Source organism: Aquarana catesbeiana, linkage group LG03, assembly GCF_042186555.1.
Source record: "Aquarana catesbeiana isolate 2022-GZ linkage group LG03, ASM4218655v1, whole genome shotgun sequence".
In the NCBI taxonomy this organism is placed as follows: domain Eukaryota; kingdom Metazoa; phylum Chordata; class Amphibia; order Anura; family Ranidae; genus Aquarana; species Aquarana catesbeiana.
In genome coordinates this window covers 627,367,055-627,392,269 of record NC_133326.1, presented here as the reverse complement: position 1 = coordinate 627,392,269, position 25,215 = coordinate 627,367,055, and the positions used below count along the sequence as shown (strand labels likewise).

Here is a 25,215-nt window from a genome sequence, read left to right as displayed (position 1 = left end):
CAGCACCACTTCTCTTAGCTCCCAATTTTCTGGCTCTTCAGGTTCACTCAGTCTTAGTTGCGGCACTTCACTGCACAGGCTCACTCCTGGCCTCTAAATAGGGTTCTCCAGACCCCTCCAACCCCACCCCTCTGAGCTTGCTCACTCTTTCAAAGACTTCTGGATTGCCTCCAGCCCATGAACTCGGTAGGTAAATCAGTTTTCTCAGCCTCCCAGACCCTTTCATAATTTCCCAGTCTCACGTAGCTGTTCCAACTTTCCCAATCCCATGGGCAAGGACATTGGATAAAATATGAAATATGTTCCGAACGAATATAATGGTCACATGGAAAAACCCCATAAAGGAAATGGTCACCCGGGGGCAGACGGTAAAGCCAAGTAACTGGGGAGACTATTATACAGTATATATGGTATATACATGTATCTGTGTAAAAGTATCGAACCAAGTATCCTGATATACAGTAAATTAATTAATAATTCCTCCGAATCCCACAGGGGGAATATCAAAAGTAAAACGCTTGTTTTACCAGAGGGAGCTGCACCATACCCTATAGCCTTCCGAAACAGACTCTAGGTAAACCATCTTTATCATAGCTCACTATTTACATTCATATCTCTTTCTATTTTGAAATCATTGAAGGAACGTCAATATAAAGAAAATATTACAGCATCTCTCTATGTTTTTATAGTAGAAACCTACCTAAAAGGCTTTCTACTGACGTCTACCTTTACATTGGGAACTGGGGCTATATTGGTGCCCCCGCAACGCCCTGCATATACTACTAACTTTTTAATATAACCAAGCGACTACTCACCCTACCAGCTGCAATATTATACCTACATTCCTTTCATTTTGTCTGACCATATTGGGTAAGCTGTGTACACATTCATATATATAAATGTTGGTTATTACCTAATTCTTTATAATTGCCTATACCTACTAATACACTTGATCTGCTTCCTCCTAATATATATTTATTGTAACTTAAATTACCGTCTTTTTAGTACCCTATTAATGTTTTGATATTCCCCCTGTGGGATTCTGAGGAATTATTAATTAATTCACTGTATATCAGGATACTTGATTCGATACTTTTACACAGATACATGTATATACCATATATACTGTATAATAGTCTCCCCAGTTACTTGGCTTTACCGTCTGCCCCCGGGTGACCATTTCCTTTATGGGGTTTTTCCATGTGACCATTATATTCGGTCGGAACATATTTCATATTTTATCCAATGTCTGGTACTATATCTTAAAATATGTTTTGTGTCTATATTGCATTTGTACTCATTGATGTATTTTACATATATTCAGCAGAACTATCTTTAGCTCCTGAAGAAGCGTTATTTAGACGCGCAACATGTCTAGCGACTGAGAGAAAACCTACCCGGATCTGCAATTTAACCCACAACTCTTCATCTTACATTCACAAATCGTAACCCCCGATTTGGGGATTCGTTCCCTATTCATTATTTTTTGAATGTTTGATTATAATTTTCATGTATAAGAAGTGGTGTTTCAAATTGCATGTAGGGTAGGAAATACCAAATACACAATATTTTTATATGGAAAATGTAACATTGACAATATCTATTTTCAATTTTGTAATTTAAACTTAATAAAATAAAATCATTTTTATCTTTTATAGCCTAACTATTCGTGTGCCTTTAAAGTCTAATTTCCTAGCTCTCACACTCTATTTATCTGATATAGGGACGTTGGCACACCATTATAGCAGTACCTACAGTGTCACCCTGTTTTTAGGTACATATTCACTTGGGAATTCTTTAAATCTCAACACAAGATTGAAGGTTCCATCCCACCCAAGACACTTTGGAACCTTCAAGCTCCAGGGTCCGATCCAGGATTACAAAACCCGGAGAAAGCTTAAAACACATAGCAAACTTTGAGAATCCTGTGTCATTTCCATATCCATTTCCTAAACTCACACCATGGCAGGTCCTTGCACTGTCACAACATATACAATATATATATATATATATATATATATATATATATATATATATATATATATATATATATATATTACTGCTTTACATGACAAAGATTTTGTACTCTTGTCCATCCAGTCAGTCCTCTCATACTGCACAGCCCTGGCTGGCAGGGGAGGAGACCTGAGCTTTCTCTGCTGAAGATTCACTTACAGGTTCTCTCCCCACTTCTACCCTCTGACTGGGCAGTGAAAGGAGAAGCAGCAGACTGATAAGCTTATCTCCCTGTTCTCTTCCCTTTTAAGCATGCTCCTTGCACTGCAACACAACCGATTGACTCCTTGTGCTGCTTCTCCATCCCACTGTCTGAGCTCTTCTGTACGCATACCGCAAAAGGTCTTTGCACTGCTTGCATAAAAAAAAAACAAATTTTGTGATGTATAAATGATTACATATTAGTATTATATGTGTCTTTTATATTTGCTTTAAGGTTGTGTTTTACTGAGGATTAGGGAGAGGTTTAGTTTTAGGGTTACAGGAAGAGCTAGTGCTAGAGTTGGGTGTAGAAGGTGTGTTACTGTTAGAATTACGTTACAGGGAAAAGGAATCTCATGGAAACCTAAGTGTAGGACATTGCTCTCTATACTTGAAGCTCTGTGGCAAAACTAGTAATGCCCATCTACCCTCAGAAAAGGAGGGAGGGTCAGCACTAGGAGCATGTAGGCAGACTGTGGGCAGCTGCCTACGAGGGGAATGTTTCAAGTAGTAAGACATCTAGCTCATAGCTCCCAACTGTCCCCTATTATGAGGGACTGTCTCTGATATGGAACAAAGTCCCTCTGTCCCTCTTTCCTCCTCATTTGACACCCATTTTGGTCTGATCTGTATAGTTGTATATAAAATGCAATAATTATCTTTAAAAAATTGTTTCCCAGTGCTAAACCTTTCATCCAATTTCTAAATTGCCGAATTTGTAAATTTCGAAAGCCAGTATAAAGGAATAGTAGTATAAAAAAAAGCATGCGTGGGTTTAACTAATTTTTTTTTGTATAATTCTCCTTTAAGGGGGCATGGCAGGGGGTGTGCCCTATGCCTACATACTTTTGCTAAGTAGTGTACCTCATTTCCATCGAACCAAGTTGGGTGGTATGCTAGCTGGTTTGTCCAGGTTAGGGAAGGGTTAATGCAGTTCTCAGTTTCCTGGCTTTTTGCAGGGCTCTGCCCTCCTCCCTGTTTCATATAAAAAGGGGGAAAGCTCTGCCCAGGAAGCCCAAGCCACATGGAAAGAAGCAAGAGGCTCGCATAGGAAGAAGCAACCCTTTACAAACAGAAACCACCTGCACAAGGGAGAGTCTCTATCTGCACATGGGAAGCCTGCACAGGGACTGCTATGACATGTAGTCCCACAAGAAACTGGAGTTCTGAAGGACACTGTATGGACTTTCACCTCTGCAGGTATGCCTGGGCAGCCACGCAACTGTAGTTAGATTAGGTATAGGGACATTGTTTCATATTAAACTGTTATGCTGCAACTTGTTCAGTAAAGTACATTAACTGTTAAAAACCTGGTCTGAAGTTTTTCAAAGGGGTGTGAGTGGGTTCTGGCATAATTGATGTAGCACCTTGATGTTTAGGCAGGGTTGCTAGTAAATTTACCTGCCAGGTATAGTTGACTTGGCCAGTTGATAGGAGATCAATTGATTCCACCCTAATTCTGGAATTGCTGCACTTCTCTTTTCTGTCACTAGATGGCAGTATAACTGGTGACATTAGATAAGGCAAGGGCATTGCAAAGACAGATTAGGAATAGATAGGGTATCTCAGCCAATGGGCAGGGATCTTCTTGGGTCCCTTGGCCTGCTGGGAGAGCCTATTTATTTGAGTGAGGTCAGGTGATCAGGGTTCTGTGCCACCTGGACGACTGTCTGGGTGGACATGTGTCATATTGTCCTGGGCTGCTAGGCCAGAGCTTGAGGCCTATCCCAGGGACATCTGGCTGCTAGGCTGTCTGTGGGCCTATCGAGAAGCAAGAGAGAGCAGCACAGGGTTGGGACTGCGGCTTGTAGTCCAACTAAAAGTGACAGTTCTGCCAGCCGGATAACCTGTCGTGGTCGGAGGTAGAGGAGAAGCTGTCGCTACCAAGGGACCATCCACCTTGTTACCAGGGACCATCATGAGTAGCTGAAGCAAGTACCAGAGCAGTATTCTCACCAACCGGGGAAGAATTGGGAAAATTCAGCAGGTGTCAAGCCAGGGACCAAGCCAGCGGAGGTAATGCTTGATGCTTGCAAAGCAGTCTTGTGTGCCAAGCCAGGGACCGAGCAGGCCAGTGGGGTGATGCTTGAGGAGTATCTGTGAGTGCCAAGCTAGGGACCCAGCAGGAATGTGGGGGTGACACTTGAGGAAGATACTCAGTGAGAAGATTGGAAGAGCTAAGGAGATCCAGTGGCAGTGGATCGGCGGGTCTAGGTGATAGACTGGGAGCTCAGTTGAGTGAAGATCGAAAGAGGAGATTGTGGAGGAAGCGAAAGAGTTCATTGCAACCTTTGTTAGAAACTGTTCAAGATTGTTGCCATAGGAGACAGCGTGTCTACACATGCAGACGTGGCATCTGGCTGGTTGCCTTTCCCTGCATGGCTGTCTACCTACAGAAATTTGGAGTCTGCCAATTAGCATTGCATCTACTAAAGGGTGTCCTGGCCCTAACCCTCTCTCCAACAGTTCTGTTTAAGAGACAATAAATCTCTTTGCATTCAAGAAGTGTTTGGCGCTCAGTAATCTAGCTTGCATTGCACCAACCATGGCTTGTTACCCACTATACATAGAAGGATGTCAGCTGTCTCTGACTCTGGAGGTCACCATTAAGCCTGGACAGGCTCGGGACTTGGCTACACTAAAAATCCAGGGTCTGTAAAGCACAACTGGATATGAAGTACCACCACTACAAAGGGTTAACTAGGTAAGACAAGAAGAAGAGTGTAGCTGTTAAGAGTAACCAAGTACACGTTCAAGACACACAGCAACAAGTCATTAGGAGAGGTGCCTAGTAAGGTGGCAGGTCCTCCAGTGGTGAATGGGTGCTTTGGCTCCCCCCCACCCCACCCCACCCAGAGGGGCCTGTCTCCCATAGCAACTGGGAGCAGGCCAGTGTTATGAAAATCCATTACCTGGTTACAAGGTACAGGAGCAAGATAAGTTAAAGGACCCCATTCTGTTGTTAGGAGTGTGGTGACAGAGTTGTGCTGGACTGATGGAGAGGGCACGGGCTTAGCGGTGCCCCTCTTAATTGCAACATACATCAGTTACAGTGTGTAGTGACATGGAACGGCACAGTTGTGTAGTGGTTAGCACTCTCACCTAGCAGTAAAAAGCGTGGCTGATTCGAATCCCAACCACGACACTACCTGCCTGGAGTTTGCATGTTCTCCCTGTGCCTGCGTGGGTTTCCTCCCACACTCCAAAGACATGCTGGTAGGTTAATTGGCTTCTGTTCAAAATTGGCCCTAGTATATGAATGTGAATTGGGAACCTTGGATTGTGGGCTCCTTGAGGGTTGGGAGTGCGATGTATGTGTGGGTAAATTGACACCGCTATATGAGTATCCCAAATAAAAATAGGGATAATTGTAGACACGCACTCACTCAGGATGGACTGGTGTCTTTATTCAACCTTACTAACCATGGAACAGCATTTTCAGAGAGACTCTGTACTTTTATTGTTGCACAGAGTGACACGGCTCATCTTTAGGTTGGGGAACCACCATAATGTTTGATTCTCACATGAGGGCGGTCCCCGCCTGGCCTCAGCATTGATGAGCGTGTGCCTGGCGAAAGGTACCCCCACATGCAGGGCAAGTTGAACCCGCCCATAAGCTAGTCATTCTTTGCTGCACACACAATATGGTGTTTTTTGGAGTTTGGATGCCACAGGAGAGGATTACACCTACCGGCACTCCTTTGGTTATAAATGATGCATACTCTTTCATTATACATGTAGCGCCCCCCCTCCCCCCTGACTCCCCAATGGCAACCCGCAGAGACTGGGACGGCTGACATTTCACCTGAGGGCTGAAATGGGGGACTGAGAAAACATTAGGCATGTGTCACTTTCTCTTTTTTCAGAGGTTTTATGTCTCGTCACAAAAGGGTGAGAGGGAGGGTTAGGGTTAGGGCAACATATACCATAATCAACACTTACAGACGTCCAGATTCATGTGCAGCTATACAGTGTATCGAGCCTTTGAGCCCATCCAGCAGCACTGTAGATCTCATCTTAAACTGATTAATAGACTTCTCTCTTTCTTTCCTTGCTTGTTTCAGTGCCCATTGTGCATACTCATAGGCTTCCATGCATCCTCCTCAAGAAAGTCACCAAGCTCCTGCAAGAAAACCAGCCTTCACAGCCTTTATCCTTTCTTCTTCCTCCAGCAGCATATCTCCCAACTTTCTGAGATTGGAATGAGGGACAATTGTTAGCAAAAGTATGTAGGGATAGGACACACCCTCTGCCACGCCCCCCTTAATGGAGAATTGTATAAAAAAATGATTGGTTAAACCCATAAGTATTTTTTTTATCACTGCTTTTCCATTATATTGACTTTTGGAATTTCCAAATGGAGCAATTTAGAAGTTGAATGAAAGGTTAAGCACTGTAGAACCGTTTGTGATAGATATGTAGTGCATTTTTATATACAGTCAGGTCCATAAATATTGGGACATCAACACAATTCTAATCTTTTTGGCTCTATACACCACCACAATGGATTTGAAATTAAACGAACAAGATGTGCTTTAACTGCAGACTTTCAGCTTTAATTTGAGGGTATTTACATCCAAATCAGGTGAACGGTGTAGGAATTACAACAGTTTGTATATGTGCCTCACACTTTTTAAGGGATCAAAAGTAATAAGACAATTGGCTGCTCAGCTGTTTCATGGCCAGGTGTGTGTTATTCCATCATTATCCCATTTACAAAAAGCAGATAAAAGGTCCAGAGTTCATTTCAAGTGTGCTATTTGCATTTGGAATCTGTTGATGTCAACTCTCAAAATGAGATATAAAGAGCTGTCACTATCAGTGAAGCAAGCCATCATTAGGCTGAAAAAACAAAACAAACCCATCAGAGAGATAGCAAAAACATTAGGTGTGGCCAAATCAACTGTTTGGAACATCCTTAAAAAGAAAGAATGTACCGGTGAGCTCAGCAACACCAAAAGACCCGGAAGACCACGGAAAACAACTGTGGTGGATGACCGAAGAATTCTTTCCCTGGTGAAGAAAACACCCTTCACAACAGTTGGCCAGATCAAGAACACTCTCCAGGAGGTAGGTGTATGTGTGTCAAAGTCAACAATCAAGAGAAGACTTCACCAGAGTGAATACAGAGGGTTCACCACAAGATGTAAACCATTGGTGAGCCTCAAAAACAGGAAGGCCAGATTAGAGTTTGCCAAACAACATCTAAAAAAGCCTTCACAGTTCTGGAACAACATCCTATGGACAGATGAGACCAACAAGATCAACTTGTACCAGAGTGATGGGAAGAGAAGAGTATGGAGAAGCAAAGGAACTGCTCATGATCCAAAGCATACCACCTCATCAGTGAAGCATGGTGGTGGTAGTGTCATGGCGTGGGCATGTATGGCTGCCAATGAAACTGGTTCTCTTGTATTTATTGATGATGTGACTGCTGACAAAAGCAGCAGGATGAATTCTGAAGTGTTTCAGGCAATATTATCTGCTCATATTCAGCAAAATGCTTCAGAACTCATTGGACGGCGCTTTACAGTGCAGATGGACAATGACCCAAAGCATACTGCGAAAGCAACCAAAGAGTTTTTTAAGGGAAAGAAGTGGAATGTTATGCAATGGCCAAGTCAATCACCTGACCTGAATCCGATTGAGCATGCATTTCACTTGCTGAAGACAAAACTGAAGGGAAAATTCCCCAAGAACAAGCAGGAACTGAAGACAGTTGCAGTGGAGGCCTGGCAGAGCATCACCAGGGCTGAAACCCAGCATCTGGTGATGTCTGTGCATTCCAGACTTCATGCTGTAATTGACTGCAAAGGATTTGCAACCAAGTATTAAAAAGTGAAAGTTTAATGGATGATTGTTAATCTGTCCCATTACTTTTGGTCCCTTAAAAAGTGGAAGGCAAATATACAAACTGTTGTAATTCCTACACCTTCATCTGATTTGGATGTAAATACCCTCAAATAAAGCTAAAAGTCTGCAGTTAAAGCACATCTTGTTCGTTTCATTTCAAATCCATTGTGGTGGTGTATAGAGCCAAAAAGATTAGAATTGTGCCGATGTCCCAATATTTATGGACCTGACTGTATATTAGACCAAAATAATAGACATATGAGGAGGAAAGTGGGACAGAGGGACTTTGTTCTCGAATGAAGGATAGTCCCTCGAAATCAGGGACAGTTGAGAGCTTTGTTATTGTCTTTGGTGCCCATTCACATTATTGCAACATGGTGAGCAGCCATTTTTTCAAGTGCATGTGCCTCTTTTGGTGGATTTTTGTTCTCATAGACTTTAAATTGCACCGCACTGCACATCTACGAGATCGGCAGGTGCATGCCGGGTAGCCAGCATACACAGAATCCAGAAAGCAGGACACTGTGGCTTCAGTCCACACTGGAGATGGCCGCGCTGTGCAGAAACTTCAGAAAGTAAGAAAACAATGCTGCACAGATAGAAAACTGGATACGTTTGTTACATTGCGCGAGGCATGAGTATTCTAGAGGTATTTTTATCTTAAAAGTCAAATTTCGGCCGGAACTCTACTTTATAGTCAAGCCTCTTATGCTGCGTACACGCGATCGAACTTTCCAACGGGAAATGTTCGATGTGAGCTTGTTGTCAGAAAGTACGACCGTGTGTATGCTCCATCGAATATTTGCTGTCAGAATTTCCGCACGCAAATGTTTGAGAGCAGGTTCTCAAATTTTCCAACAACAAATCTTGTCGCACAAAAGTTCACGCATGCTCTGAATCAAGCAGAAGGAGCTGGCTATTGAACTTCCTTTTTCTCAGCTCTTCGTACATGTTGTATGTCACTCAGGGGCAGACTGACCATTCGGGCACTCGGGCACTGCCCAAGGGCCCCATGCCACTAAGGGGCCCCATCAGGGTGTCCAGCCTCAATAAAACCAGGGACAGCATGTAAAAATCTGTGTTTTTAAAAAAAAATCCCAAGATTATAACTGCCCCACCTTTCCAGTGCCTTTTCAGTGTGTGTATGTGTATTCTGTGTGTATATATTGGGTGTCTGTGTGTGTAAACTGTATGTGTGTGTGTGTATACTGTGTGGCCTCATAATCTATTGCCTGGGGGCCCCTTAAACTCCTATTGCCCGGGGGCCCCATAATCTTCTCCTATTGCCCAGGGGCCCCATAATCTCCTATTGCCAGGGGGCCCCATGAGATGTCAGTCCGCCCCAGATGTCACTGCATTCTCACGTTCGGAATTTTTGGCCAACATTTGTGTGACCGTGTGTATGCAAGACAAGTTTGAGCCAACATCCTTCAGGAAAAAATCCACGGTTTTGTTGTCGGAAAATCCGACCGTGTGTACGGGGCATTACTCCTGGCAAAAATTATTTCACATGCGATATTGCTAGTAGTCATCAGAAAAAACAAACTGGGCACATAAATAGGCAACACAAATGCACAATGAGGCAGCACTAGTATGAACCTAGGCAGAGAAACAGAGAGGCTGCCATTGCTAATCTCTTCTAAAATGCTGGTTGTCATGCAGACACACTTGCTTCAATGCTTGTAGGCAATGACCCAGAGAAGGTGTCCAGTGAAGAATTTAGGACTTTACCCTGATTTTCCAGTTCTGCATCCGATAGGCAACCAGCATTTTTAGCAAGCCAGTGGGAAAAACACAAAATACAGTATATACATACCTACCAACTTTTGTATTTCAGAATGAGGGATACCTGGAGGAAGTGACTAGCGGCGCGTGCAATGTGCCACGGCAATATGTGGATGTGGCCAAATCTTAACAGTGGGACGGGCTTAAGGGACATGTTTAAACAAATCCAGTCTTCCTTGTACCTTTAAAATATGCTTTGATTGATTTTTCTGAGCCTACCTTAAAGAAGAGCTTCATTAAAATAGTCAGGGACTGCATAGCAACCAGAAACTGTTGAAACAATGAAGACTTTGGAGAGAAGTATATAATGTACAGTACTGTGTATATATATATTGCAGGAGTCTGTAATGCAGAGCACAGGGGCTGGGGAGAGGCTGCAGTCAGCGTCGGGTTTAGGATACATAACGCAGACTGTAGGGGTCCAGGGTGTGTTGGAGGATCAGAACTATGTAATGCACAGAGGACTGTAGTCAGTGCCGGGTTTAGGAGTCCATGACACATAGAGAGCAGGGTCCAGGAGTACATAATGCACAGAATGCAGGGGACAGGTGTATGTAATGCACAAAATGCAGGGAACAGGAGTATGTAATGCACAGAATGCAGGGGACAGGAGTATGTTTTGCACATAATGCAGGAGATAGGAGTACATAATGCACAGAATGCAGGGGACAGGAGTATATAATGCATAGAATGCAGGGGATAGGAGTATGTAATGCACAGAATGCAGGGGACAGGAGTGTAATGCAAAGAATGCAGGGGATAGGAGTATGTAATGCACATAATGCAGGGGACAGGAGTATGTAATGCACAGAATGCAGGGGACTGGAGTGTAATGCACAGAATGCAGGGGACAGGAGTATATAATGCACAAAATGCAGGGGACATGAGTGTAATGCACAGAATGCAGGGGACAGGAGTGTGTAATGCATAGTAAGAGTCAGGAGTAAAAAAAAGAAAAAGAAAAAAGAGTGCAGCAGTCAGGGACATGTATCGCCCAGAGTAGGGGTAAGGAGAGGTCAAAATCCCTCCCCACCCTATCCAGCATTTAATATTTCCCCCTCTCCATGTTACACTTTCAGCTAAAAAATCACACTCCCTCCCCCAAAAACAAACAAAAATACAAGACTAATTTGCACACTTACCACCCCTTAGTACAAATCCTTTCTCCCACGCAAATGCCCCCCTCCTAACACAAAGTTCAACCTTACAGAACAAATCCTTCTCCCCCTAGTACCCCTCTCAGAATAAATCCTCTTCCATCCCCCAAATCCTTTGTTCCATCACAACCCCCAATTCTAGTACAAATCCTCTTCCCCCCAATTTCCTCTCTGCAAATACCCAAGCACAAAATCTTGTTAACTTAACATCCCAAATATAGGTCACAAATGCAGTGCATTAGTCTGCACCGGATCACATGGTACAGTAATATCATGTGATCCAGTTGCTGTGCATTTTTTAAAGTAGTGCATGCACTACTTTTGGTGCAGTCTGGCGTAATTTCAGCTCATTCAAATAAATGGGCTGAAATTGCATTGCACCTGTATCGCATGTGTAAGGCACAAGAGCGCACAATGCATTCCTATGCGATCCATGGTGTGAACCAGCACTAAGTCCTGGAGCCCAGTGCCGGAACAAATACCAGCACCTGGCTCCACTAACTTACCTGGCAGGGGGAAACTAACTCGGGCACCTGGGGCAATAGGGGTGCATTTTTTGTGGGGTGCCTGGAGTCCCAGGCACCACGATTGCCCCCACTGTCAGCATTTTTTTGATTTGGAGGGGGGAGAGGATATGTGCTGGGTGGATGGGGGGATAAATTTCATATCCAACCCCCTTCTAGCACAAATCCTTCCCTCTGATAGTGACCCCTAGCACATATCCCCCCCAATCATTCTAAGGATAGTTCTTTGTTGTGTGCACTCCAAACCCCCCCAACACACACTCACGGACATGGACAAACACACACACACACACTCACGGACACAGAAGGACAAACACACACACGGACACGGATGAACACACACATACATGGACACGGACGGACACACACACACATGGACATGGATGGACACACACATGGCCACACACACACAAACAAGGACACACACATGAACACACACAGACACGGACGCACACGGACAATGTGTCCTGTGTCTGTGTACATTAATGAAAATATTCACAGACCTCAGATCAGCGTGTGCAGAGCCCTGTCCCTCCTCCTGTCAGTATATAGGAAGACATCATAGCCGGGGAGGAAGAGTAGGTGTCTTTACGGGGCTCTACACTGACCCGGGCAGGCAGCTGGCTGCGAGAGATGCCGGCTGCCATGAAGAGCCATGGATGCAGCTTTCAGGAACCCAGGCAGGCCGAACAAGCCTCGGACGGCTGCTACTGGTGCCCGGGCTTGTGTGGACCCGCTGGGCAAGTCCCTGGTGCCAAGTGCTGGAAATTATTCTGGCACTGGGCTCCATTTCGGGACTCAGGCTTGGTTCGCTGGGACTCTGGGATTTACATCAAATTCCGGGACGTTCACGGCAAATCCGGGACAGTTGGGGGTATGTCCAGCAGGGTCCTCCTCCTGGCTTTCATCTTGGCATAGAATGCCTTCCACCTGAATGGGGCAGGACAGCTTCCTAGACCACTTAAGGCCTAACTCCAAACCCAGAGCACATGCTAGGCACCACACAGTCTATAGGCCTAACAAATCAGATCTGTCCAGCAGTACCTCCCCAGGCCACAGCCTGGGGGAAAAGAGTGCTCACATGGCCCATCCCAAATATTTATTTTCCCCTCCCCCCATCATCATGGACCAATGGTATTAAACCTCCTACTGGTTGGCTGAAGGAACTTTAGATAACTCAGTTTTACTGTGGCATCACATACTTACAGTCTACAGTGAAATCAGAGTATACAATTTTAGTACAGGAGATCAGCCAGTACAACAAAAGAAACAAGAAAGATGGGGGCTGTGTGGATTTTCCAGATCCATTTGTGACAATAACTTGCTTAGTAGCCCTTCAAAGGCCAATGGGTGAACATAAAAACTCCACTGAATTCAATACAAATATCTTTTAACCTACCGAATTTGGGTCAAAGCATAATTCCGGGTCATTGCTAACCTAAAAGAGGTTCTAACCCTTCCATGTTTTATCCAGAATTTAAAAAAATACCTTTTAGTTATATGAAGATTATTTTTTAAATCACACTTTTCAAATTAAAAAAAAAAAGAAAATATTTGGTTGGATGGCATGAGAAATGTGGACTTACGTATACACAGAAAGGCACTGGCTGCTCTGACCAATGTAGATAGATCTTCTTTCTCTTGTATATAAACCCGCTTATGCATTATTGCACAATACGAGTTCAGTGTGTTAAATCCAAATTAACTCAATGGGGAAAGCACAGAGTCTCATTTACTTTGTGAAAAGATCTGCGTCGATTTAAGCAATAACTTACATTTCCCTTTGTTTCTCAGGTTTTGTTGTGAAATTGTGCCTGAGAAGGCGTTAATACTTCACGCCTGGGTAGATCATGTTATTAGGAGGAATTTCTGCTCCTCTGTCTATGGGATTGTGTTGCAAATATTCCCTTAATCTCCAAACACTGACATTTGAAGAGGAAGTTTATGCTGCCTTTCTTAGCTTCTCCCAACCCCCTCCCCATCTAACTGGTAATAAAAATTCTCTATTCACATTCCCCATTTCTATATATACCAGTTGATGCCTTATTGGATTTCTATTGCTTATTTTATACCCTCCATAAAAACCTTTGTCTTTTATATTTTCATGACTGCTCTCTGGTTTTAGATTATAATATCTACCTATGAGTTGTTTATTTTATATAATTTTGATAAGCGATACAGTTCACCCCTGTGCCCTGTATCTGTGGACACTGTTTACCTGTACCTACTTTTTCTACACTGTCTCCTTTTTCATTGTGTATGTTAACATTACATTTTCATTACTGGTGCATTGTGCATCATGTAACAAGTTTATATATGTATTTTTATAACCCAATAAAAATACAATTTTGAAAAAGAATTTTCTATGCAATGCGGCCAGCGATTTGCACGAGAGCCTCTGCTCTCCAGGGACACTCCCTCCTCATTGGCTCAGACAGCAGCAAAAGCCAGTGATTCAAAGAGGAGAGAGAGGGGACAGGGCCGAGCCTTGGCACGCAGAGCAGTGGCTTGGGAGTGAGCCTCATTGGGTGCCCCCAGAGGAAGCTGTTTGCTCTGGGGGCACTTGCAGGCGGGAGGGGCAGGAGCGCCAGCGGTGGGCCCCCGGAAGAGGAGGATCAGGGCTGCTCTCTGCAAAACCACTGCACAGAGCATGTAAGTATAACATGTTTGCTATTTTTTTAACTATTGTATGCTGACAGCGGGGAGATTTCCCTGCTGTCAGAATACGCTCATGAGCACCCCTGGCTATAGCTGTCAACGCTAATTGAGAGAAAATTTTCCAACAGGCTGGTTGTACACAAGTCAATCGATAGACTAGCCTGTACAACCAGCCTGCCCATACATGGATCAAAATTCTGCCAGTCCCTGCTGAACCAGTCAAACTTCAATCCATGCATGGCCGTCCTTAACCTTCTTGTCAACAAGCCAATAAAATTGATAAATGAACCCTTTCTGTTTCCAATACATACTTTGTTTAAAATCCAGTGATGTCATCATTGGGTCTCTGTGCTTCTCTTTGAAACAGACCATGATTGGTGGGGTTGGGTGCTGTACATGCACCCACCTAGTTTAGAGCAGTCTTCTAGGTAATCAGTGGAGCAGGGGTTGATTTCTTAGGGCTGCTCAGGGTTTCACAGGCTGTTGTTCTGTTGCTTCACTCTGTCTTCTAGAGGCTTCTAGAAGCATAGTAGGAGAGAGAGCAGAACAGGCAGCCTGAATACTTCAGCCAATACCTGGGAGGTGTGCCTAGAAGGTGAGGAGGTAAATAGTCTGAGGCCTGGACAGCAGTGTGCAGTGTTCCTGGGTCCATTCATGCAGGAGGGAACCCCTGTGCAGGGGCTTTACCCCTCTGGTGCAGGATCCTTGAGAAGGCTTTGATGAAGACACAGAGGTCCCAGCTAGGCTTAGTTGGAGGGCCTATTGGCAGATCCGTGTCCAGGGATCAAGTTGGATCAGGAGGAAGCTGGTTGGAAAGAGTCCAATTGTCCTGTGGAGGTGAGTCTACTCTCCCTCACTAGGTAGAGCCTGCTGATATTGACAAGAGGCAACCGACAATCCTGTGGCTACGTGAGTAGAAGACCCCTGTGTTAAAGGCGTGACAGTGTGTAGCTTTTAACTCTGAAAGGAGTAAAGGTTCCCAGCAGCAAAGGGATCCTGGGGGACATTCAGTGTGTACAGTGCAGTAACTGTGTACAAATGCATCCAGAAATCGAGGAGTCCTTCAGTTTGCAGTTACTTAGAGTATGCCATGCTCCTCACCTTATCCAAGTGCATCGTTCCTAATGAAAACCCTAAAAAGAACCCCTAGACTCTTTTCTGAGCCAGTGGAAGAATGAAGGAAATACTATGTGCCTGGCTGCGGGTGCCCAGAAGGGGGAAGTAGGACCAAGTTCACCAGCGGCTCCTTAGGGGGTGGCGCTACATTTCTTTTCTTAAAACATCACAGCACCCTGCCTCAGTACTCTTTGGAAGAGCCCTCATCCCTGATACAAGCAGGGGGCTACCTGGGAGGTGTTATGCGAATAAATGCCTTGATGGGTGGGTGTCAGTCTGGAGGAGTGGATGTTTCTAGGCAGACTGTATTCCCCCAAATGTGATGTTGAGCTTTCATCATTGAAAGCACAATCTGTGCTTGATTAACTGCAGTACAGGCTCGAGGAGACATCAGGGGTCTAATAGACCCCTGATGTCTCCATAAAGAGGACCTGTCACCTGCCTATGCTGTCACATTTTTAGCTCCCTTGTGATAGCAATAAAATTAAATGAATCTTTGTGAATGTATGCATAGGTACTGCGCTTGTATGTAAACTGTGATTGTGTAACATACAGTATGTGAGGTATAGCCACAAATGTTGGAGTGAGAAAAATAATTCTAGGACCATAGCTCATGGTTAACTCTAAATGTATAACTTGCAAAGGCTTTTAAAGTGTCACCTAAATTATAGGTACCGTCGTTTTTTGCTATTTCACAGGTGCACACAATTTTGAGTCTTGACATGCTTGGTTTCTATTTACTTAAAGTGTAAGTAAACCCCCCTATCGTTTTCAGCCAAGGAAGCTGCCATCTTTTCCTCTGTTTAATCTACAACTGCCATGATGCTACACATGTGATCAGTTATGACACCAGCCATTGGATGGTTTGACAGTTTGGTTGAGAGCAATCTACAACAGTTTTATGGATGGGTTTACTTCCTCTTTAATGCAACCCCATCTTTTGTATTTTACCAAACAATTGGATACTATATTGTATCTGTGTGCACTAAAATAAATTTATTGTATTTTTTCCTAAAAATATGTGCAAATGTGGTGCAAAATAAAAAAAGTGCAACATCCATCATTTTATTCTCCAGGATCTCTGATTTCAGAAACATAAACACTGTTTATTTCTCTAACAAAAAATGCAAATTTTAACGTGTGTGAAAAATTAGAAAATTGACATGGACGCAAAATGGTTAAAAATGCCGTGCATACAGCTCAACCTATGTATATGAGGTTGAAGGAAGAACGGAGAAATATCTTGTCTACAAGAAATGTTTGGAGGCTATGTGTAGGGGGATAACAAAGTACTAATTGACAAAATTTTGGACATTTTATATTTTTAGATGTCATCATCGCAGTCTGTTAAACTCAGTAAAGGAACAAATTAGAATTGTCAGGTCACGCTGATGTTTATTTTCTGAGAGGGACAGGTATTCAATTTGACATGAGAAATGTAACTTGGCATAAGGTGCCCAAGTTTATTCTCAGAATTGTTTATACCACATAATAATAGTACAATTAAGAAAAGTATTAAAGCAGATCAACTTTCCTACGTGCCTGGAACATCTTTAAATAATGATTTGACAGCCCAACAAAAAGTGTTATCTTTGAGTGCTGTGGAAGGTTGACCAATGCTGGGAAATTTCCCAGACACCTGAGTATTGAAATCAGCAATTATAGGGGGCGTGGCCAACTGCCGAGCAAGATGGACGTGTAGTTACACAGATCCTGCACCGACCGGATTATACCTCGACATCCCCGCTATTCTGGTAACCCCTAGCGACTGCTCAGACCACCAGAGCATTGGATTTCTCCCCCACACCATCAGGGATGAACCGCAAAAGGAAAGAATACCGTCAGCCTAAGAAGCTGACAGATTATTACACACAGCCGAAAATCCAAGATGGCGCCCGCGGCCCTGAATGCAGGAATTCAGCGGCCTATACAGATCTCCCTGATGAGGATGAACTGCAAATAACTCCACATCTTCACTCTCCTGATGCCTCACCATCATCCCCTGCATCCTCGGCCGGTAACAGCCCTGCAAAAGCGCGGATGCGCCTGGATGCAGAATCAGCAACATCTGAGGTGAGCCCTGAGCCTGATACAGCCCCAGCTCATCCATCCCCCATAGCAGCCTTCCCTACCACAAACCAGCCTGTATTAGACACCACAATGAAGGAGATGCTCATCTCCCTTCAGAGCTCCCTTCACAATGACATTTCCAATATGTTCTCCAGATTCTCCTCACAAATGAACCATATGGGGCAGAAAATACACATTGTTGAGAAACAGATGGGAGAAATGACCAAAACGGTCAATGATCTGGTAGACGCCCATGATCATACATGAGATGAACAGCAATGGATGAGGGCCAAAATGGCGGACCTCGAGGACAGGTCCCGCCGTAATAATGTCAAGATCAGAGGGGTCCCTGAATCTATCCTACCGCATGATTTAAACGCATATGCCAGAAAATTGATTTCCACACTCCTGCCTGATCTCACCCCCATGGAAACCATAATCGATCGTATCCATCGCCTCCCTAAACCCCCACATCTCCCGGCCGAAGTCCCACGCGATACCCTGATGAGAATTCACTTTTTTCATGCTAAAGACCAACTTCTGTTCAAATCAAGACACCTGGACCAGCTACCTGCCCCGTATACTAATCTACAACTGTACGCGGACCTCTCACAGCACACCCGCCAGTTAAGGAGACAACTAAACACTATTACCAAACCACTCAATAACCACAAGATCCCCTATCAATGGGGCTTTCCCACCAAGATCATAGTCACCAAGAATGGGACCAAGCATAACATCTCCACAGTGGAGGAAGGCCTCAAATTACTCCACCTATGGGGAATTATTCCAGACCCACCTAACTCAGCTCAACTAAACCGCAGAGAAAACTCTCCGCACTCCAATGATAACCGTCACTCCGGTAAGCACTAACCTATACCTGAATAGTGGGATCGCACATGACCCACTTTACCACATCTCCGGTCGGATGCCTTGCTCGTTGCAAATTGCTCCACAAACTTACACCCCACAACAACACAGCAGTACCAGTTTTACTTAACTGCTGTCAGTTCGTTTTTGTTTACCCTTTTTCCTAACTCACTTTATTTTCTCCTCACCCTAAAGTTTCCTTTACCCAACATCTCTTCTTTCCTGAGAGCGCACGGAAGAAAAAGGACACGAGTACCTCGACCACCTGATCTTTCTACATAGAAGAACCTAACTACTAACTGTGAGTAAAAACTTACCACATATTCTATCCTACACCACCCACCAAGATGCCCAAATTCCTCTCACTGAATGCCAAAGGGCTAAACCATCCGGTAAAAAGAGCTTCCTTATGGAGAACAGCCCAAAAATCTTCATGTGACATCATCTGTGTGCAAGAAACACACTTTAAAAAATCTGCAATGCCGCACTGCAATAACAAATCCTTTCCCAACATCTACCATGCTCCAGGCCCCACTAAGAAAAACTGAGTTCTAATTGCAATCAAACACACAATCAACTTTACGCTCCATAACAGCATAGTTGATGAAGATGGCAGATATCTGGTCCTAGATTGTACCTTGGACAATGCTAGATACACTATTGTAACGGTGTATGCGCCGAACACTAAACAAATTAGATTCCTCTCTAAGTTGATGCCCAAAATTGCCAAATTTCGCCAAGGAAACCTCATAATCTGCGGTGATTTCAACATAGTTCCGGACAATTCCCTAGATGCCTCCTCTTGCAAAACTAGACTTACTTCACCTATGGGACAGTTCCTACGAAACAATGACTTATATGATGTATGGAGATGCCACCACCCCACTGAGAGAGACTACTCCTTCTTTTCCCATCGACACAATTCATACACCAGAATCGACTACTTCCTTGTCGACAAGTGGACCCTGCCAAAAATTTCTGAATCATCTTTAGATACGATAACGTGGTCTGACCACGCACCAGTGTCTATAACCCTTGAATCTTTGCCTACTTCCTCACGTACGAAGTTATGGAGAGCCAACGCTTCAATTATTCAATCAACCGAACACTCAGCTACTATCCGTAAACATTTAGAAGAATTTTTTGATCTGAATCAGGGATCGACATCGAGCAACACTATTTTATGGAACGCTCATAAAGCGGTCATCCGAGGGATTCTTATCCAAATAGGAGCTAGAGAGAAAAGGAGGAGATCACAGCGTCTTGACACCATCACCTCCCAAATTAAAACAGCAGAAGCCCAAAACCAAATAACTCCTGATCCTGCCCTTAGAGAAAAACTTGTACTTCTTAGACAAGAATTAAGAAACATACTACTAGAATCATATGAAAAAGCCCAAAAAAGATTTAAGGCTAACCACTACTCCACCGGGAATAAGGCAGGGAAAGCCATGGCAGTCAGAATCAAAGGTCATCATTTTAAAAGCAAGATATCTCACCTCTACCATCCCTCCACGGGACAAAAATTGATAGACCCCCAAGCCATAGCAGAAGCGTTTAGTCATTATTATGAAACACTCTATAATCTAAAAAATGACTCCACTATTAGTCAACCTTGCTCACAAGATATAGAAAACTTTTTGACAGAAATTAATCTCCCCAAAGTATCCTCTGAGCAACTAACAATACTAAATGCTCCATTCTCCCCAATGGAAGTGTTAGATACCATCACATCCCTGCCATCCAACAAATCCCCTGGACCAGACGGTCTCACTGGAGAGTATTATAATCAATTCCGTACAATTCTAGCCCCTTTTTTGGCTCAAATGTGCAATGACGCTGCCTCCTCCTCTTCTCTCCCACAGGAAATGTTAAATGCCTTAATCATTACATTGCCGAAGCCAGGCAAGGACCCCACCTCACCGCAAAACTTTATACCCATATCGCTACTAAACATTGACACGAAAATTTATGCCAAACTCATAGCAACCAGGTTAGTGAATATTATGCCCTCACTAATTCATCCTGACCAATCCGGGTTCACAAAAGGTAGGCAAACGTTTGATGCAACCCGTAGAATCATTATTATAATCCATCATGCGGAATCTGAACGAACGCCTTCTCTGCTTCTATCACTGGATGCAGAGAAGGCGTTTGATAGAGTCAATTTGGATCTATCTCCATGCTACACTCCTTAAATTCGGTCTCCAAGGTCACATTCTTTCCGCTATAATGGCTTTATATTCAAAACCTTCAGCCCAGGTCTATACCTCTGAGATGCTATCTAAACCATTTCCAATTTCTAATGGCACTCGTCAGGGCTGCCCCTTATCACCCATCATCTTCAACTTAATGATGGAACCCCTGGCCAAACATATTAGACTAAACAAATCCATCACAGGATTCAAAATTGGTAAATTAGAACACAAGATCAATCTGTTTGCTGACGACGTCATCATGATGGTAACCAACCCTATATCCTCCCTGGCTTCGATACAATCTGTACTGCAAAAATTTTGTACCATTTCTTATTACAAGGTAAACGAAAATAAGTCATATATTCTGGACCTAGGTTTAGATGCCATAACCAGCAACCTTCTATGTAACTTCTATACATATCCATGGGCAGACACAGGTATATCATATCTAGGAATCACACTCACCAAATGCACCAAAAATCTTTTTACCAGCAACTACATTGAAACGAAACAGATGCTTATTAAAGAAACCTCCAAACTTTCAAAATTTGAATTTTCTTGGACTGGTAGGCTAGCTGCCTTTAAAATGCTCATACTCCCTAGATTGCTCTACACATTCCGCACTCTTCCTATTCCACTTACTAATACATACATCAAATCTCTACAATCAATTATACATCATTACATTTGGCAAGGCAAGAAACCTAGATGTAGTCATCTCAAAACTACCAAACATAAACTAGCGGGAGGCCTGGAATACGTAGATATCAAAGATTACTATCTAGCTACCATACTATCTCAAATGAAGGAATGGGTAAACACGCACACTAATACACTATGGGGAAACATTGAAAACAACATGACTCCAGGGCCCAACCTTAAATACTGGTTATTCAGCACTACAACCAAACGCCCAAATCTTCGTTTATACTCACCAACCATACAAGCTTCGGTTAAAGCTTGGACAATGTTACACTCCACGAAATGGTCCCAATTGCCAACCAAAAGCATTCCAATACCTATCCAAACCCTACAATTACTGTCACCTGATTTGACTATTCCCAAATGGATAACAGACCAAAATGCCCACACCACAGACCTCAGGTCTATGATACTGCATAAACCCTTTACCCAACTACAATCACAATACCAAGCACCCTCCACAGATTTCTTTAGTTGTGCCAGGATCCAACAATGTCTCTCAGCTCACCCACGATTAGAAGGAGAAATACCACTCAAAATGTGGAACTACTACTTCTCCAATAACATACCTACCAAAGGCACCTCACTAATATATTCTACCCTGCAAGAAAAAACAGTATTCTTAAAATCTAAACCATACACAGACTGGGAAAAAGAATTACAGATACAGTTCTCAGAACAACAATGGCAAAAGGCCCTACAATCCATTTATAAATCCACTAGCTGCACCTCTCAATGGGAATTAATGCATAAAATACACCTAAGATGGTACCTAACGCCACAGAGAATGGCCAAATTCCATCCACAATCCTCATCCAAATGTTGGAGAGAATGTGACCACATAGGTACCTTATCTCACATTCTATGGTCATGTCCAGTCTTAAAAACCCTCTGGCAAGAGGTGGAATACATTATACAAGATATCTGTCACCTTCCCATCAAACTCACCCCACAATTGGCCATACTGAACTTGAACACTGAATTACTGCCACCACCTTTCAGACTAGTAATCACACACATACTTCTAGCTACTAGATTACTCATAACTAGAAGATGGAAAACAAACTTATCCCCAACATTGACAGAAGTCATAACACTGGTTCACTCGCACTTCGCATATGAATTAATTACTTCAAAGGGAAAACCCACTTATTCCAAAATCCACGATCTATGGTACCCCTGGTCAAATTGGTACGCACAAAAACTTACCTGATAATTTTCTGATACTACTTACACATACTCGATCCGCACTGTTCTACTCACTCAATATATAACACTGCTCTCTACCTCCCTCCACTACTCTTCCTGCCCCCTACCCCCCTCACCCACCCCCCCTTTCTTCTTTTTATTATTTTTTCCCAACTACCTTACTTACTACTCTCTTTACTACACGTTACATACAGTTCCTTACGAGTACGAATAGCTCTCATAATTATACTCAAGTTCGATGAGTACTCTAGTCATGATTTATTCCAACCACATTCCTACACTTGAAAGTTTTACAATCTACACTTCTGTATTATTACCATCCTTTGGTACGAACTGTTAATGCTATTCTAAGTTGTTAAATGATTACTGTTTCAAACATCTTTACACCACGGGAATGAAGAATCCCATAATCACCCATGTTACAGCATGAGCAAAAATGGGGTACATGGGGGTAATAATTCACACACTTTACCTTACCTTCAACACCTATTATAGTTCTATTATTTTCACCACGATTGACGAATGAATATTGCTATGTAATTCTCTCAATTGTATTCAATCAGAATGTGATTTTTGACAATGACTGTTCAATCTTTCACTTAAATCTTCAATAAAAATTATTGAAACAGAAACCAGCAATTATATTCCTATGCTAGCAAAAACTAAAACTGCACTCACATAAGCCTGTGTAAGCAAGAACATGAATTACATTTTTTTCTTATATGCAGATATTTAGCTTCCACATATATTTTCAAATGTTGTGCAACTAAAACTTCTTCATTTTTAATGCAAATTTTTAGATAGTGCCATTTTGGGTACTTTTTTGCAGGCTAGCTGGTAAGTGTGTTGGGATTTTTATTTTTTTACTTTTTTTGCAACTCTAAAAGCTAATTTTAAATTGGAGTGGTTGCCATTTTTGTATAGCTTGACTGCTGGAATTGGTCTGGGGGCATATTGGACGCATTCAGCTGCCATTATGCTTTGCTGGGCTTCTAATGTGTCCCTGTGCCTTTAGGAGGAATGCCCTTAGTTTTATCCACTGGTATATACCAATCAGCCAGAACAATATGACCACCTGCCATTACCTGTCCAGGCATGGACTCCATTAGACCTGTGATGGTATGCTGTGGTATCTGGCACCAAACTGTCAGTCCTTTAAAGTGTTACGAAACCCACAACAGTAAAATCAGTCTGTATATGCAGTAAAGCATGCTTGTTATACGCACTATAGAACCTAAAGGGTTAATCCTCTGCATTGTGTAAAAAGGTTGTTTGATCCCGTCTTCTCTGATCCTCCCTTTCTTCCACAGTCCCCAAGCAGAGGCTAGGGGACCAAGCCTTTGTTCTAGGGGGGAGGCTAGGGGACAAGCTGCACATGCTCAGTTTCGTGTGTATTGCTGTGTATTTCGTGGGTTTTTTTTCCTTGGGAGAGTGCATGTGGTCAGCACAGGGCCAATCAGCACTGTCCAGGCAGAGGGCCAGGGGTCCTGCAGCTTCATATGACCATTAGGGGAGAATAAAAACTCCTCCTAAAGCTTTAACCAGACACTGACAGAAGTCACAAGACTGCTGTAATTGCTGGTGAGAACAGGTATTTAGCAGTTTATATTTAGTAAAATGATTGCATTTCCATGTACTGTGTAATGTGGGAGACTATGGTAAATATAACGAATGCAGGGTCCTGACTTTAGTAACACTTTAAGACCTGTACATTGCAACATGGCGCCTCTATGGATCAGACTTGTTTTTCAACCTCATCCCATAGATGCTCAATTGGATTGAGATTTGGAGAATTTGTATGCCTAAGTCTATACCTTATTGGCACCAAGTCATGTTCTTTCTGCACTTTGGGAGGTTTTAGCGATCTATGCTTTCAGTATAAGTTAAAAAACACCCCTATATGGAACCACCATAGAGAAACCTATGAACCCTTAAAAGACTGATTACTGCTGGAACACCGTCCAGTTGTGTGTTTTGGGGGTGACTCCAACAGATTCCAAATATAAGCTTAAAGCATTTTTGAAATATGTAATAAGAAACATCTGCACTTGGGCTTGATATTACAATAAACGGGTAAAACAGCCTACACTTAAATTTGTGATACCAAATTTAAAAGACAAAAATACAAAAAGAATAGCGCTAAACCCATACAGTGTCAATTGATCAAAATTACCCAAATAAATAAATAAACATTATAGGAAATTTAAAAAAAAGGAATTGCCCACACACAGGCCAATCTATGGTAGGTCAATTTGATCGTGTCTAAATTGTCCCTAGTATGTGTATGTATGAATGTAAGTTAGGGACCTTAGAGTGTAAGCTCCTTGAGGGTAGGGACTGATGTGAATGTACAATGTATATGTAAAGCGCTGGGTAAATTGACAGCGATATATAAGTACCAGAAATAAATAAATATATGAGGCATAACAAATTGGCATTCAATTTATTTAAAGTACATATAATAAATTAGAATTCCATTGCATAAAAGTACATATGATAAATAAACAACACATCTCGTGCAAATACCCCATACAAAGGCCGATCTATAGGTGATGACCAATCTTTATCCAACTATATCAAAATATGTGAGAAACAGTGTCCATAAACCAATAAATCCTGTGATCCCTCTTCCAGAATGAACTATCCAGCTTGACCACTTCAATGTGTTATCTTAAACACTCCGCAAAGTACACACAATATTATGAAATACCTCTTCTTTTCTAATAGCTAGAAAATTGTGAAAATTCTGTTGATCAAAGATCCAAAAAAGAAAAAAATTCTGTAGTTTGCCATTTGGGTTTATAACCACACACAATCCTTTGAATTTCTATTGGGAAATACATTCAATAATTGATT

At 42.8% G+C, this 25,215-nt stretch overlaps 1 pseudogene; it reads left to right on the top strand.

Moving 5' to 3' along the window:
* The window catches only part of LOC141134701 (carbohydrate sulfotransferase 8-like), a 78,185-nt pseudogene that overhangs the window by 28,937 nt on the left and 24,033 nt on the right, over positions 1–25,215 (top strand).